The sequence below is a fragment of the Arachis ipaensis genome, chromosome B5 (genome assembly GCF_059453495.1).
Source record: "Arachis ipaensis isolate K30076 ecotype BB chromosome B5, ASM5945349v1, whole genome shotgun sequence".
Lineage (NCBI taxonomy): Eukaryota > Viridiplantae > Streptophyta > Magnoliopsida > Fabales > Fabaceae > Arachis > Arachis ipaensis.
In genome coordinates this window covers 148921416-148940772 of record NC_142440.1, presented here as the reverse complement: position 1 = coordinate 148940772, position 19357 = coordinate 148921416, and positions in this window count along the sequence as shown.

Sequence of the window (19357 nt, the reverse complement as noted above, 5' to 3'; positions counted from 1 at the left end):
CATTGTCCCTCTAAAGATTCAATCTTTCCTTATTCATACTATTGGAATCTTAGAAATTTATGTTTTCTTGGTGTGCAAGTTAACTAATGACAAAATGGCACTGGGTTTATTAGATTGTTCTTCTGCTAGCTGTTATTTCTAGGTGCTGATTCTTTGTTCTTTTCCGCAGCGAAAATGTTCCGGTGCGAGAGCATTCTTGCAATTGACATTGATCCTGGTATAATTGCATATAAAGGTCAGAAAGGTTACGGCTCACACAAGAGTAAAGGTCATATAATTGCATGAAAGCCCAATATAATCCACCAAATAGCTTGAAGAATACATAGACTGCTTATATATATATATATATATATATATATATATATATATACTCTAGGACTTCTAATATCAGGTTACGGCTCACACAAGAGTCACCCTATTTTAAAACTTGTTTAGCTTATATAGCTATATATAGAATACTAGTCCTCTAAAAAGTCTATATAAGACGAGGGCAAGGATTCCTATTACTACTAGCCATGGATTATTGATGGCTGACGGAACAAGAAACATTGTGTTGAGGCAGAAGGAGTTGCTCTAACACGCAGGCGTGGGGTCCCTGTGTTGTCCAAATGTGGGTACCCAGAGAATATTGTGCTTGTCCCATCTCCAGTGAGGACTGTGGAAATAAAACTATAAAAGGGTGAGAACCTAAGCGGTATTACACAGAAAACCTTAAGGGTCCGAAATTTAAGTCTAAGCGTTTGCAAGATTACGGCGGCGAGTCACACAAATAATTACAAGTACAGAAATAACAATCACAATTACAAAAACAATCACAAATACAGAAAAATACAGCAACTAAGTATAATGTCTGTCTAGTTCTATGGAGACTATGAGTTCACTATGGGTTTACATTCCACAACCCAACATTACCTAAAAACTAGTCCTAGATATGATTTTTCCAATTGTATCGGTCTATGCATATGTGTCAATGTAGTTAAAATACAATCGTTACAGAACTTGACGCTATGATATACCTACATTGGAAAATAGTGATCTTCTGTCTGTGAACGTTCCCGATATCATTATTTAATCAGCCGTGGATTTCAACATAAAATGGACATCTCCACATCTTATGTTTCAGGTTCTAACTAACTTGTTTTGCATGTCTTGACTCTAATGTACAGGTTTAACTTTTATGGATAATGTCGACTTCATTAGGTAGTTGGAGTAAATTTTGACATAGTATTTTTATATTAAAGCTGCTTACGTCAGAGAATATGTCATCTTCAAATTCATTTTTTTAGATGATTGAATAATATAACAAAAAAGAGTGTTAGGAGCCAGTAGAATTTGTGATGTTTAACCATCAATTAGCTATCATCAATATTTTTAATGGTGTGAGATGTCATTTAATAGTATAAAATTAATTATTTTTTTTATAATTAATTATTGGCCAGATTTTAACAAAAGTACTGACCCTTAGACTTTTTCTATAACAAATGTCTTCCAGCTCTGTAAATGAATTATATTTGGTTATTTTGGCAATAGTCACGAAGTAACAGCTTTTCTCGTGTTATTATTCTTATGGTTTCAAAAATGCAAAAGCACCTCGCTGAACCAGCAATTTCTTAGATTTCTAAAGAAAAATCTATACCATTGAATAAAGTCTTGCATAGTTGCATTGCTCTATATCGACCATCTTGACTTATTAACTATTATTGAAGAGAAAGTATAGATTACATATAAACAGGGTGGCTAAAAAGAAAAACGAGTAAAATGTCGTTTTTATCTTTAACATTATGGGGAAATTTAAATCGTCCTATTTAAGTCCTAATGTTTTAAAATTGGCTTAATGTTGTCCTGCCGTTAGGAATCTATTAACAGAATTGATGACAGAACAAAATTGAGACGATTTTAAAACGTTAGGGACTTAAATAGGATGAAAACGTTAGAGACAAAAGCGATACATAGAAATAAATTTTAATTTTATCCTTCACTAATATTAATCTTTTACGGTACATAATTATTCAATTATTTTTTAATCACATCTAAATAAATTACACTTAATCACATTACTTTGATTTTAAATAAATTTATTTTTTTATAATTTTACTCTTAAAAATTTTACTCATCATAAAATGTTTGTGGAATGATTATAATCACATTACTTTATTGTATATGTATAATTTTTTTTTCCACAAATTTATGTAGTAGTCATTTTACAAATATTTTATGATGAGTAAAAATTTTTAAGAGTAAAATTATAAAAAAATAAATTTATTTAGAACAAAAGCAATGTGATTAAATATAATTTACTTAGATATGATTAAAAAATAATTGAATAACTATATACCGTAAAAAATTGATATCATTGACGAATAAAATTAAAATTTATTTCTATGTATCATTTTTGTCCCCAACGTTTTCGTCCTATTTAAGTCCCTAACGTTTCAAAATCGTCTCAATTTTATCCGCCGTCAATTTTATTAACAGATACCTAACGGTAGGACAACATTAAGTCAATTTTAAAACGTTAGGGATTTAAATAGAACCATTTAAATGTTAGTGACAACTTTAAAACTTATATAAGTTACATTGAAGACAAAAAGCGATACTTTACTCCCAAAAAAACTACAAATGTGATGTCTAATAAAGGCGGTTACAATGTAAACTCATTACAAATCTCTAAGTATGACTAAAAGCTAAAATAATTTTTTCTGTTAGCTGAATTATGTTACTTAACACATTGTTTATTCTTATTTGTGAAAATTTAATTTCAATTTGTTGTTCTAATAAGGAATGTAGTTAAGTAATAAATGTAAAAAATAATTATATTTTTATATCATCATATAGGTCAGTTTTAATAGGTTTATAAGTTTTTTTTTTTAATTTTTAACTTATGAAAAATTATAATATTAATATTTGGTACTATTTTTAAAATTAAATTATAATTTTTTAAAAAATTATTTAAATATTTATAAAAAAATAAAAAAAGACTTAATTTATAATATTTTTTTATTATTTTTTTTGAATAAGTATTTTTAAGATTAAAAAATTAAATACAAAATAATTTATTTTTAAATTATTTTTAATATAAATATTTATTATTTATTTTTTAAAAAAATGTAATTAAATTATTTACTCAAACTGAAATTTTATATAGTATTGGTCTCGGTAGAGAATTAGAGATTATTAGACCATCTCCAGTAGGAACTCATCCCAGTTCCTGTTTATGACCCACCTGTCATAAAAAGTAACTCCACAGCTTTTGCGTCATAAACAATAAATAGGAACTCAAAGCATCTATCTCTTCTCCATTAGGAGGAACTAACTTTAGTCCCTATTGTGGTCTCACTTAATTAATTAATTAAAATACTTAAAATTAATATAATTAAATTTTTTCAATAATATTATTTAAATTTATAAATTTAAAAATAATTTATTATTAAAAGATATTAATATTAAATAAATTCATATATAATAATAATAATACACAATATATAATTCGAGATTATACTAATTTATAGTTTTGTATTTACAACTGCTAATTTTAATAATATCATTAGCATTTTAAATTTTAAAAATAAAAATAACCAACTCAACTAAAAATTATTTTATAAGGTATAAAAATTAAATTTATTTTTTAATGTAAGTAAATTTAATTAATTATAATTTAATATAATAATATAAATAATATTCAATATTAATTATAATATAAATAATTAATATAAATTATTAATTAAATAAAAATATAATTATTTAATATAATTTTTATTATAATTATTACTAATTTAATTATTATTTAATTATTTAATTATTTCAGATTTTATATTATTATTTTTTTATAATAACTTGCCAAATGGCAAGTTATTATTGGTTAATTTGAGTCCCTGCTTAGAGGGACTCCCTTACTTTGATCCTTGTGCGGGAACTCACTCCTTCTCTCCTCCAATGGTTAGAGTTCCTATATGTCAGAAAAAAGTCAAAGAGAAACTCACCATTGGAGGTACTCTTAGACCATCTCCAGTAGGGAACTCATCCCAGTTCCTGTTTATGGCCCACCTGTCATAAAAAGTAGCTCCACATCAGCTTTTGCGTTATAAACAATAAATAGGAACTCAAAGCATCTCTCTTCTCCATTAGGAGGAACTAACTTTAGTCCCTGTTGTGGTCCCACTTAATTAATTAATTAAAATACTTAAAATTAATATAATTAAATTTTTTTAATAATATTATTTAAATTTATAAATTTAAAAATAATTCATTATTAAAAGATATTAATATTAAATAAATTCATATATAATAATAATACACAATATATAATTTGAGATTATACTAATTTATAGTTTTGTGTTTACAACGGCTAATTTTAATAATATCATTAGCATTTTAAATTTTAAAAATAAAAATAACCAACTCAACTAAAAATTATTTTATAAGATATAAAAAATAAATTTATTTTTTAATGTAAGTAAATTTAATTAATTATAATTTAATATAATAATATAAATAATATTCAATATTAATTATAATATAAATAATTAATATAAATTATTAATTAAATAAAAACTTAATTATTTAATTTAATAAAAATATAATTATTTAATATAATTTTTATTATAATTATTACTAATTTAATTATTATTTAATTATTTAATTATTTTAGATTTTATATTATTATTTTTTTATAATAATTTGCCAAATGACAAGTTATTATTGGTTAATTTGAGTCCCTACTTAGAGGGACTCCCTTACTTTGATTCTTGTGCAGGAACTCACTCATTTTCTCCTCCAATGGTTAGAGTTCCTATATGTTAAAAAAAAGTCAAAGAAGAACTCACCATTGGAGGTGCTCTTATATTTCAAAAAGAGATCAGCAACATCGAAATTCTTCGTTATCTGCGAATATTAAAAGGAGTGAGGTGAGTAATCATGCATAAAAAATTAATTAGAAGTTGAACAAGTAAAAACATGAAAGGAGAAACAATTATTTAAACGTAACAAAAATAAAAAAAATACACATATTAAAAATATGTGATAAAATAAATTTTAATATATATTTGAAATTTAAATTATTTTATTTTTTGGAATTTAAAACAAAGCGAGTCATTAAATTAAGAGTAAGACTAGGTAATATGGAAGAGAAAAATGAAACTGAAAGCGAAGGAAGAGGAAAAGGATCAGAAGGAACGACTCGTTAGAATTAGGCAATATGGCAATTTCAAAGGATACTATAATAAACGAGTATTTATCTTTTTTTTTTTCTTTTTCTTTTCATTAGTTTCAGCAACAATACTTTGTTTATGCTATTAAACTGTATTAAACTGTCTGTTCTTATCTTATCTTTTATTATATTTATTTGTTATTATCTTATCTTTTATCTTTATTTATTTTTATCTTTCGTATACAATGGGATATATATATTTAGTTTTACCTTTTCAATCAACCATCAATTTCAATCGATCAAGAAATACAAAACACACCATTCTTTCCTTTTTTCATTCTTTCATAATTTTATTATATTCAACAATGGCAGAAATAAGAGACTTTGACCTGAATCAGCTCCCAGAAAGTGAAACTGAAAGTGAAGGCGGAAGTGAGTCTGAATCTGAATCTGGAGCTGAAAGTGAAAGCGAAAGCGAAAGTGAAAGCGAAAGCCAAAAGGAAGAGGAAAAGGATGAGAAGAAGGATCGACTCGTTAGAATTAGGCAATATGGCAATTTCAGAGGATACTATAACAAACGAGTATTCATACATTTTCTTTGTTTTTGCTTTCTTCTTTTCATTAATGTCAACTAAAAGATTCAAACTTTACAATGTCCATTTGGTTTTGATGATTCCAGAATGCAGGGACTCCTGAAAAGGATTCACGTTTAGAATTCTTGAGAAAGGAATGGTTTGAAGACAAGGAGTGTCTTGATATTGGTTCCAACGATGGCACATTAATTATCTCCATTGGTATTTTCATTGGCCCTCCAAAGATTCAATCTTTCCTTATTCATACTATCGGAATCTTTGAAATTTATGTTTTCTTGCTGTGCAAGTTAACTAATGACAAAATGGCACTGGGTTTATTAGATTGTTCTTCTGCTAGCTGTTATTTCTAAGTGCTGATCCTTTGTTCTTTTATGCAGCGAAAATGTTCCGGTGCGAGAGCATTCTTGCAATTGACATTGATCCTGGTATGATCAGGTCTTGCTTTGAACTTAGAATAGAAAAGTGTTTTGTTCCTTCTTGATTGATTGTTGTTGTGGGCAATTTGCAGAACTTGTTGAGAGAGCAAATAAGAATTTGAGAAAAGCTGCTGAAAGTGAAATGCAAATTGGTGAGTCCTCTAAGAATCTGATTGATGTGGTCACATTCAAACAAGAGAATTTTGTGGAGAGCCAGCATCCAGAACTCTATCATACTGTTACTTGGTAAACTTTTATTTCGTATCATACATTATTATGTCCAAAATGTTCTTTAAAATTGTTGGATTGCATGAAATTAAATATATTTCACCTTGTGCAATAATGCAGTTTTAGTGTAACTCAATGGATACATTTGAATTATGGAGATCCAGGCTTAATCAAATTCTTTTACAAGATATGGGAGGTGCTTCGACCAGTAAGTATTGTTTACCTTCATTTATGTGTGTAACTATCTCTCTTTTGGCAGTTAAGCATGTATTATGTCAATATATGGATAGATCAATATGTTTAAAACAATTGGACTTCAAAATTACACGCAGCATTTGAAAATTGTTTACATCTCGGTTTTATACATTATTACGTAAACCGCTATAGATTATAGAATTTTCAAAATACACATAAAATTGTATAACTCATCGCACATTATAAAAATTTACATTAAAGCATAAACCGTTACAGGTTATAGTGTTTTATGCATAAAAATGAAGCTATGTGCTTACACTAATAAGAGAAAGTTTAAGAGGTAAGCACTTTTATAAAAAAAAAAAAAGTGAGGAATTTTAGACTATTGAATTTAATTTCACACTATTAAAAACACTAATGATAACTAATTGATAACTACAAATCACAAAATTTGCTGACCCTAACACTCCTCCACTAATAATAAAGCAAGACAAGGTTCTCTAAAATGCTCTTCAGTATTGTAATTAGCAAGATTTTTGAAGACTACACCATATGTACAGTTATGAAAAATTTTCTTTTAATGTTTATTTTCTCTTCCTAACTAAAGTATTATATATCATCATATTTTGGTTTAAAAAAAATTTTCGTCTAAAATTTTACCAAATTTTAATTTGCCGTGGTCACCTAGTAATTAATAGTGTGAAATTGAGCTCGTAAACTGCTATGGACTACGCAGGATTATCTGATTTATCTCAAACTATCACTTCATAAACGTTATTTTTCTATGTCGATTCATTTTATTATTTTGTACATCATTTTTGTATAGTATTTTGTGCAGCTTCATTTTTTGTGCATAAATCGCTGTAATCTATAACGATTTATACTTTAACATAAATTTTTCATAATCCGTAATAGGTTATAGAGTTGTGTGTATATTTTGAAAACCCTGTAACCTATAGCGATTTACATAAGACATATGATGGATCGGAAATGTTACTTTTGTATAATTTTAAAATCCAATTATTTAAACATGTGATCTGCCCAATATATACACACCCGCTTGTGTTATATCCTACTTCTGTGTTATTTGTTTATTTATTTTTTCTTGTTATATTACCAGGGTGGCGTTCTTATATTGGAACCTCAAGCATGGAAGTCATATGTAATAAAGCATGATGTATCACCTGTAATAATACCACCTTTGATCTCTCTCTCTCTCTTATCATTCATTTATATTATATGATTTCAACTACTGTTAGATTATAATCATTTATTATGAATCTCTCTAGTATATCATTTATATTATATGATTTCAACTGTTAAATTATAATAATTTATTATGAACTATTTGTACAAAATTTTAAATATGGATAAGATTATATTCTTAAAGAACTCATATTTTCAACGTATATATTCATATTTTCCCTATACATTTTTAAGTTTTTGTGTTCTTTTTTTTTTGGATCCCATGCATACTATATTTTTTAATGGATCTCTATATACAATTGAGTGTGTATTTACTACTTTAATCAATTTTGTTTAGATTCCTTTGAGTTTTGGCAGTTAATGGGATCAATTTTGGGGGGGGGGGGGTGGGGCATCTTGGCATAACAAAGCATTATCAACTTGTTAATATTTTAATTATGAGGCTACATAATTATATTACTTTCTGTCTTTCTTTTTAATTATATTTTTTCTTTTTTTTTAATTTTATTGTGCAGATTACTGCTGAGAAGTTTAAAGAGATTAAATTTCGTCCAAAAAATTTCCAGAAGATACTATTAAATAGGGTTTGTGTTATTTTTATTTCTTTGGTGAACTGTATATCAAAATGTGATGTTTGTTCAATAATAACAAGCATTCAGGCTGCTTATATTTGTTGTGCAATTTTATCATTATATTCTTGACGCCTGACGTTTTTTTTGACTTTTTTTTTTTTTTTTTACCTTTTTAGATTGGCTTTAAAAGTGTAGAACATATCAATCCAAGTTGGTTAAAGGCCAAGCTTCGTTACAATAGACCTATTTTGGTTTTTAACAAATGAGACAAAGTACAATAATGTAATCCAATTTGGATTCATTCTTTTGTATAGCTTGACATTTAGATTCACAGGTTGCTCGTGGTCATAGATAGCATAAACAGTAATTAGCAATTTTTCTTAATTTTTATTTTTTATGATGACTTTCATTTGCATAAAAAATGAGTTGAAGGATATACCCCTAAATCAGATACACTCACTCTTTTCTCTTACAGCATAGTGTTTCAATTTAATTTGTATCCAGCAAAATTAATAGCTTTGAAGTAATGAAAGTGTCTTGTGACTTTTGTTGATAGGATTAGGTTATTGGTATTTTATTAAAACATCGTTTTACAATAAATAAATAAATAAACAATTTATAATTAAAGATGAATTTGTTTCTAAGGATAAAAGTGAGTCAAATCAACTCGTAAACTTAGTTCGAACTAAACTCGTTAACAGCTCGATAAGTTAAGTTTTTGGGCGTACGAGTCAAACTTAAATTTAAATTTGAATAAGTTCAGCTCATTAACACATAAGCTAACTCGATTATATACAAAGTTATAACTATATATTACTTATTATAGTTATTTATATTAATACATTTATTATATATTTTATATTTTACATTTTTAATTTATAATAATGATATATAATTTTACATACAAGCACATATATAATTGATAGAATTTTACATAAGTGATAATTTATTTATTTATATATATTCAAATTATTTAAACTAACTCGTGAGCTAAAGCTGACTCATGAACTTTTAGTGAGTCGAATTTAATATTCGTGAGATAACTTACCTCGCTCAACTTAACTCATTTTACTTTCATCCTACACTATTATTTTTATCAAATAATTTATAACAAAAACTTTTTAAAAGAAATTTCAAAAGCACATTTTGATTTTGAAAGAAATTTTTCTTGTTAATTAATTAGTGTTAGAAGTTCAAAACTACCTTAACTTTATCCAACAGAAAAATTCACAGGTGAGTCGACTTGGTTTCGGGTGGGATTAATTAACGAAGTAACTCAATTCAGTAAACCTAAAATGCAACTAAGAGAAATGCGAGATTGCAAAATTTTAAATAAACAGTAGTTTTTATCATACCTTTCGCAGTCTCTTTTCTTGTTTTCATTTGTTTTTTTTCTTCCTTTCGAAATCTTCTCGCGATTCTTTTCCAATAGCGGTTTTCGCAGAGAACACGAGTGAAGTTTGAGAGAGATTCGAAGTTCTCTAATAGCGGTTTCAATGTTAAAGAAGGAATGTTGTTTCATATTTAAGGTGCGAATGAATATGTTAACATTTCGGTGCTCTGGTCGCGTGTATACACGCTCATTTAATGGTATTGGATTTTTTTGGTATTGGGCCAACTTGGATGGACTTGGATAAAAAATTATATGGATGTGTAGTGTGACTATAATTATTATAGGCTAGTTATATGGTACAGAGTTAGACATACAGATTCAAAGAGCCGCTGACAAGTGTGCAAGATGGTGGATGCAGGGAACAGACTTGGCAGAGCTCTTTAAGCTTGTCTGGCATGGTTGTTGAAGGGGGATCCGGCTAATTGAATAAGCCAGTGAGGAGCCAATGTCTAGGAGGTGGGCTGGGCCTTTGATTTCATTTTTTGGTTTTGGTCTTCAGTGGTAGACTTGTTTAAGATAGTTGGGCTTATGCATGTTATAGGCTTCTTCATTCTGTTATGGGGGTCATCTTCTTTGTTTATGTAGGTCCACAGCATAGCAAACAAAAAGAAGATCAAGTAGAAAACAACCACAAAAACAACATCTGAATGTCATTGAGATAAGAAAAGATCCACATCCAACACCACTACCACCAACACCAACAAAGCGTTCTAGATATTGCCTGATCATCATCACCCCTGCTATTGCTCCCTCGGTTTGGGTCTGTCTAGTGAGAGAAACACCACCACAAACCTAATCAAGATGTGTCCTTCTCTTTCCCTGATGAGTCGAAAAGGATCAGGGTAACCGTGTTCGGGTCGTCCGCATCTCGACCGGGTCTTGGAAGCGGCACAACTTGCAGAGGCCGCATCATCATCTCCGGAGGATCTTGTTGCCCAGATGTCGCTGGTGGAGAGACCTGTTAGGGCCAGGTCAAAGGAATCAAATCTTGACTCTAGACCTGATCATCAATTGGAGGTAGGAGCTGCGATGGTTGAGTGGCGGTAGCCATGGAAGGAGGCTGCTCTTTGCGGCGGCTTAATGGTAACAGGACGATGAGATGGGGGTTGGGCCGTGTTGGCTGGGTGTCGATTCGGGTAGGATTCTTTGGGCCTACCCGAACATAAAAAACGCAACAAAGGGTGAGTCGAGAAGGTTATGGTCACGGGTTAAAAATGAGAAAAACCCTAATACCCTAACTCAACACAATTAGTCCCAGTGTCGTTGATCCCTTCTTTCCTATCACACGATCGGTTGTTCCTTGTATTTCCTCACAATGGGCTAAATCTTTGGTTTATGAATAAATTGAACATCACCTATACTATGCAGAATAACCAACCATCTGGATACCAGGGATAATAAACATCTCATGTTATAAAAAGCTAATTTTGGGTTCACCAAGGTTCGAACTCTTGACCTTCCAGATCTGAAACTCTAATACCATGTCCTGAAACCACTCATCCCAAAAGCGTAACCTGACAGGACAATGTAACACTAATAATCATATCTCTAATACTTTCTAAACCTTCATTGTACGCTTAGGTCATTGGCTCCCTATACTTTCTCTTTATTGTTTGATTGATTGTGAAATCAGGTTGGCAGTGGCTAAGAGACAAGGCCACCCATTGTCCGGAAACACCTTCGGGTAAAGTGGATGCGACCGTGATTGATGATGACGGTGAATACCCTTCGTGTCTGCACGAAGGACTTCTGAAGGTGGCATACACGTAGATTGAAAAACATGTAAGCTTAACCACCAATATTTGTACAGGGTGGTATTTTAATTTTGGTCATGAAGGAGGTTATCAGTTTCTCCAATTCATATTTTTATGTTGTTTTATTTATTTTTGTCTATTATAGGTTGTTCTTAGACTGTACGGGATGACTGAAGCAGTCGCGTAACCAATGTTGTTCTGCTCGTGCAAAGACAACTCTGTTCGTATGTCTATCTATGCCGACGTAAGTGACCATGAAGCTTGCATCGGGTTGTCTTGCTTACTCAAAGATATTAGATTGTGCATACGATAGTAATTGTTGTTGGATTACCAAATAAACTATAAAATCATTATATTAGATTGTGCATATGATAGTATCTTGTTGTAGCATGGTTGTTAATATATCTAATTGCCTTGATGAAAGCCATATTCAGTGTTTTATAACTGCTCTGTCTCTTTGGGATTTCAGAATATCTTGATAAAGCAATGGGTCTTGACTGTAAACATGAATATGAATTACCAATAAGTAACTTGTTATTCTTTTTCACCTGCAATAATATGGTCAATAATCTCTGTCGGAAGGGATTTCACAATCTGGAATCAACACCTGCACTAGAGGAGCAGTTGTTTCTTATTTACCATGATTCTTGCATGAGGATTTCTGCAGAAAATTTCATTTCACATAATGAATGTGCTTTGTTTTGGTGAATTCTTTTCACATACTGTGGAAGTTAATTTGACTAATTAACTTGACCAGAAGGAAAGTGTGAAAAAATTACTGGTGAATATCTAATACTTTTTTGAATCCATTGTATGAACCTGTATTGCTAATTAAATATGTGGCAAAAAATTGGGGAAATCACACATGAAAGCTTCATTTGGTCATTTTCCTAAGTGAAAATCGTAACAGAATTACACAGAAGCAGATAAGTGGATAAATTGGAGTCTTATGTGTGTTAGGTGAAGGTTAAGAAGTCTGATTTCCGAATAAATGTGAGTCTTATATCTAATCGAAGGTGTTTTCGTCCCTTGCTTTCCAGGCCCCACTGATGCCGCCGCACCTCGCTTTCTGGTCCCTCTGCACTGTTATGGTTCGCCTCCACCCCAGCAAGAATGACGCAAGGAGCAAGTTAAAATGGAGTTACAGATCCAAATTTTTAATGTGCGACGCCTTATAACCTTCGCCCACTCCTCCTGAATCGGTTCGTACTATTATAATTAGCGTTGTGTATGCCGTTATTACGAATATGAATATTTTTTCGATGTGAAATTCTATTTATTAGTTGGTTCAGTGAAAAGGGGATAAGCACTCGGAATGAATGTGACTTTGATTCATTCCTGTTGAAAATAAGATGTTAACATTTTGTCGAGAGATTACAAAATAATAGTGTATTTTTTTATTTTTTTTTTCTTGTGGCGCCTGTTAACGATTAATTTAGTGGGTGTAGTCGAGTACAACAAGTAGCATGACTTAAATTTTCAATAAATACTGGAAAGGACTTTTAAATCTGATATCGTTGGAGCTACCAACCGGGGATGGAATAAACACGAAAGAGAGCAAGAACAAAGATGTTAGTGTTTGTTTGAATGAAGTTTGGTAAAGAGTTCTCGAGTTATTGGGGTTAAAGCATGGGTGTTTTGTAGTTTTTACGTGTTACGGTAAAGCCAAATTTAAATTCGTTGCGATCCATTCGATTGACTCAGAGATTGATTATTCGAGTTTGAGAAGTTTCTATGACGATCACAACCATGTGGAAAATAATTTTCCGATTCATATGGGGGTGATCATTATGAAAACTTCTCAAACTTGAATAATCAATCTCTAAAGTACTCGGATGAATCACCATGGATTTGAATTTGGATTCACCGTTATGGTTAAAAACCACAAAATACTGATGCTTTAATCCCAATAGCTCAAGTGATCTGTACCAACCTTCATTCAACCAAACACTATCATCTTTTTTCTTGCTCTCTTTCACTTTTATTCCATCCCCTATTGGTAGCTCCAACGATATCGGATTTAAAAGTCGTCTCCAAGGTTTCTTAAAAATAAAACTATAGTCGGCTACAAGGCATAAATTAAAGTTTAGCAAGTGACCAAGAAAAATTTTGTCAATAATATTATTCAGTATTCTCTCGAGAAATTTTTATCGTTTTGCAGGGAGAACAGGAATGCATCAAATTTACACGGATGCTACTCCTGAATAATTTGTTATTCAGCTAGTTGCTAAAGAGAAATTTACACCGAAAATAATAACTATATTAACACATTTTCAACTCAATTCACGAGGAGGAGGAAGAGGCGGAAGAAGCCAAAGCTGGGTGAGCACGTTTGGTTAAAGAAGATGTCGAATTTAACTAGGAAGATTTGCCATACTATTAGAGGTCTGAGCTACATTAAGAAGTCAGTAATGTGGTGCTATTCGTAGTGCCTACCGATGCCTTTGTAAAGCGGGTTCATGGGAAGGCATCAACGCCATGTCCTACGGGGTTTGTCATTGGCGAAGAAATATATATGCGTTTACATGTCTGCTTGTGTTCAAATTTCCCTCACCATAAACCTGTCCATGTTTGATGCGTTTTACACCTTTAGTTTGATGTGATGTTTTGATATGCTTAGGTGGAGCCTTCGGCGCGTTTTTCTTGAAGAGGAGAGCTCATCAAGGACTCCTACAACATTGCAATCGGTATATGCATAAGGACGAATGTCATGAGCTATTGGCTGCACAGCCTCTTCTATAGGTATGCAGTTGAGTTGTTAATACCATCATAATTCTTGCTTGTCCCATCCTTTGCTGCAGCATAAGTTCTTGGTATAAACAAAAGGTTAGGTGGTTATTCCGTTAATAATTCGAAATCTAAACGCGGTCATAGATGTTTGTAGCAAGTCATGGGGAAGGGTCTAGGTTAACCATTTTTTCAGTTCCTCTTCAGGCTATATGTGATTAATCCATTGTAAAATGAAATCCCCAATTGCCAAAGGGTTTAAAAGGGAACTCGGTTGGCGCAGGATGTAACCTTATGCTGTATATGTTATCAAGTCTTGTTAGTTACCATTGAATTTCATCTAATATTGTGATTTAGGTGTTTCGTACTTTACAACATGTGTTGATGGTGACTTATAATCATGCCGGTATATGCCCTCAACTGTAAGGCAAGATCAGTTGTCGGAAGAAAGTTTGTACCGGTGCGTACCTAAAATCGAGCTTTAAATTCGTTTTATCATGGTTGCCAGCCTTATGGTTCCACCCTTTTCTTTTCCTGTTACTTAGCTATTGTGAGTTTAACCTTGTAACACTCTTTCTGAACTCCACAGGATGTAATTTGATCGATGTGGTTGGACTAGTCGAAATACCCATAACTTGCAGTTTCCTGGCCTCATAGAAGCTATGGCGTCCATTTAGTGATGCATGATCTGTATGCCAGAGGGAGTGTAGAGGCATTGGCAGCAGGCTTCCATAGGGTAAAATTGGATTCTCAATCTGTCGCTCCGCATATGAAATGATGAACATGTAATGGATCTGCAAAATTTACTGTGTTTCAAAATAAGTCTCTGTTTGAGATGACAATCTTAGTTGTAACCTACTTTACACTTCTTTTTCAGTTTGTTTAATGACATTTTGTTTTTAGCCTCATTCAACTGTATCAAGCAGGATGAAATGTGTCCTATGCTGTAAAATTAATTCGAAGGGGATGCCTTCTACCTTGAATGCATATGCGAAACTTTATGAAATCGTAATTGTTATCAATATTTTCACTTATGACAGAGTTTTGGTCAGCCACCGTTACCGCAGTCCGAATTTTTAAGTTCGTTTTACGGTTAAAAAGATTCACTTAGCAGTCGCAATGAAAGGTTTTTTCTATGGGATATGCTATTGTATGTGATCCTTCTCTACAAGGTATGTTTGCTTCGTGGGGTTGCAAGAATTGCGATCCTCCACAGTTATTCTTTGCGTAAACTGCCTTCTTGAACACCCTCTGAAACTCAGGTTCTTTCACCTGCAACACAATTTTTTTCCAAGTGCCAAGCGCATAGGCGATGCCTGGATGAAGGCAACACTTTGGCTATTGCTGCCCGCATAGCTTTATCCCCATCGGTCACCACAACGGAAGGCGTCTTGTTATCCATGACATCGAGAAGGTTCAACAAAACCCACCTATATGTACGCACCTCCTCTTTCTCCAGCAATGCAAACCCGAATATCATCGTTAGCTTGTGGTGGTTTGTTCCAAAGAAAACTACTAGTGGCTTCTTGTACTTGTTGGACTGGTATGTTGCGTCAAATGCAAGCACGTCACCGAACAACTTGTAATCTACCATCATCTGCCCATCAGCCCAGAAGAGGCTACCAAGTCGATCATCCACTGTCTTGGTATATCTGGCAACCATCATCATGTCGGCGTTGGCCTTGCCCTCCAAATAACTTATCATCGCTGCTGTGTCTCCGTCGTTTATTTGAGCTAGTTTTTGGCTGTGAACGTAGTTATATAAATCCCTCTTCGTAAATCGAAGCATGCCATATCCCCCTGACTGCCCGGCCATGTAAGCCATAATCTTTGATGTGGCAATACCGAACTTCTTCAGACTATCAACTTAAGCCTTGTCACTCTCACTCAGCTTACAATGACTAGGAAGAAGATGACTAAACATAGTTTCAGCAAGAGGGTGGTTATCGCTGTTGTCGATCCTCCTAACTTTCCAAACCTAGTCTTGCGCATCAAAGTAATTTTCAACTTTGCCATACAACCCGTGCAACTCTCCAACTTCTCTTCCTGCACTCATTCTTGATAATCGTAGTGTTTCTCATGCCTTGCACCTTGCCGGTGATAAAAAAAGGTCTCGCCGTACCAAGACACTCGAGCCACGTCACCCTTCCTTACACCGAACCCCCTTAGCCGGGCAAATTGTTTGTAAGCCACATAAGCCTCTTCCTCGGTATTAAACACTTTGTCCATGAAATCCTCCGCGGACCTAAACCCTGGAGCATCACCCTCACATGTGACTAAGTCTGCGCCATTTCCATTCCCGTGGACCTGGTCACCCGTTTCACCCAACTCAGAGTTATTCCCAGATGAGTCGTCGTCGTCGTCCTTCCCACTCGAACTAGAGACACCGAAATACTCTTCTTCACTTAGCCGATCTGAGTCATCCTCTCCACCACTGAGTTGAGGGCTCAGGTCCATCTTCAAATTAACAGGGCCTCAATCACCTGGAAAACATTAGCCGGTAACATGCTACAAACAAGGCGGACGTAAGTGAAGAAAATTGTACAACTGATAAAAAAGTTATCACACCCTAAGCATATGTAAAAATCTAAGCCAGAATTTAACAACAACAGATGGTCATCATCCATCCCCTTGCACACCCGACCTAATGCAATGCCTAGTCCCAGCCGGGAAAGATGCTGAAATAATCTCAACTCGAATACAGAGGCACAACCAGCAAATTGTTACACAGTTAAACACATATCAAATCACAGTTCTTAACTACTACTCCATATTTAAAGCACACTAAATAACCGGTGAACTCATCAAGAATGTCACAACAAAAACAAACTTACGTATAGTAGTATTCGATCCAGGAACAGTGTCGGGCGACCATGAATAAGCATCAATTTCTGTGTGTTCCTTCAATACTGCCTCTCTTTCTGTCTTGTCTTCCTGAATGAATGGTTAAGTTGTGCAGTTTAGCAAAACTCCATAACGTCAAAAAATAATAACGAACAGTAACAACAACTTATTATAATTGACATTATTATAAGAATCGATATGAACACGAATGGCAGCCATAATCTATATATTTGTTAGCATCCTTGTTGATCTTATTAGTTCCATGAATGACTACATGTATTCTATACAATAACTATCTATGCTATGGAAAGATGACTTCAACGTTAAACATAAAAGGAGAAAGATACAAGCGAATTTCACAAACACAGATGTGGATAACCCAGCTACTCATGCTACCACATACAAAATCAGTTTCAAAGCAATCATCGAATCCTCATTAAAACTAATGGGTCCGGAAAACAACCAAACTCTACCGATTTTTCATAATTTTATCAACAAAGTGTTTAATATGAGGCCTGAAAGGGCTGACTACTGACATGGCGGAAATTGGCTAATTAAGAATTAGTATAAGTTGTGCGTTGCAAGTATAGTTCTTAACCAACCAGAGATCCGCTTATCAATTTAGAAGGTTGTCACAAGAATTAAAATTAAAATACTGGGAGTATGAATCCCAGGTCGTCTCCCAACGAGTTGCAGAAAGGTGTGCTATTTTATTAATCAGATGTTTTCAAAAGAGTTGAGTTGGGTAAACAGGAAATTAAATTGGAGAAATTAAGTAATTTAAATAAAAGCCTTGACTGGGAGTAGATTAGTTGGAAGCCCTATTCTTGTTGCAGTACTCTCAAGATTAATTGATAATTGAAGGTTGTTCTGTTTAGTTATCCCTTACTAGGTAAGGGAAAGTCAAACAAGTTGGAATGCGATTTCTATTCACAAGTCCCAATCCACTCAATTAAAAGGGATTGGAGTCAACGACTAGAGGGCAATCCAAAAATAAACCCAATTACAATTTCTCCTTTGAGCATTCCAACTCAAGGGTTCCCTTCAATCAACTCCCCATCAAGTTAGGGAACTACTCGCTCATTGTAAATGTGAAATTCATAACATAGAAAAGAGAATTAAAGAAAGACATGATAAATAAGGCTTAAATGAATCAACTAGAAATAAAGGTAATTCTTATATTAATAAATTCTAAAATAATCCAATGGTAAAGTTTGAGTAAATTAAAGGACATGGAAGAGTAAAGCCAAGTAAAGAAAACGAACTAGAATGACGAAGTCTTGATGAGGTAATAACTCTTCTCAATATCCCAATGCAAAAAGCAAAAGAAAATAAAATCCTAAGAACTATGAATGTGTAGAGAGAAAACCTAGAGGAGGAGTGAAACTAGATCTAAAAACTAAAAATTGTGTAGAATGAATGTTGTTTTGGTTTCTGCAAGTTCTCTGGCTCTAGTCTGCTTTTCTGGGCCGAAAACTGGGTCAAAGCAGAGCCCAAAATCGCTCCCAGCGAATTCTGCAGATTATGCAGATCGCGCACGTCACGCGATCGCGTCATTCATGCAGACGCGTCATTCGGCGTTTTGCTTTGCCACGCGGGCGCGTCGTCCACGCCTCCGCGTCACTCGTGTTATTCCAATCCGCGCGGTCGCGTGAGCCATGCGGCCGCGTCACTGCAATTTCCTCTCTTTCGCACGGTCGCATGAGCCATGCGGCCGCGTCACTTCTCGCTGGTCATCTCCTTAATTTCTTGTGTTCCTTCCAAATTTTGCAAGCTTCCTTTCCAATCTCCAACTCATTCATGCCCTATAAAGCCTGAAACACTTAACACACAGATCACGGCATCGAATGAAATAAAAGAGAATTAAAATACATAATTAAAAGTCTCTAGGAAGCAAGTTTTCAACCATAAAGCATTCTTAGGAAGGAATTATAAATTCATGCTTATTTAATGAATAAGTGGGTGAAGATCATGATAAAATCACACAATTAAACACAATATAAACCATAAAATAGTGGTTTATCAACCTCCCCACACTTAAACATTAGCATGTCCTCATGCTTAGTTGAAGGAGATAAAATAAATGAGTAAGAACACGTAAAACTCATGCAATGCAATGCAACCTATATATGTGAATGCAACTATATGATTCTTGTCCACTTGATCAAAAGTAAATAAGCTCTTCAAAACAATTACAAATCAAATTCCGCTAATTCAATTCTCATACAGCAAAGACAGATAAAAATGCAAGAAGATAGCTCATGAAAGCAGGGAACATAGAAT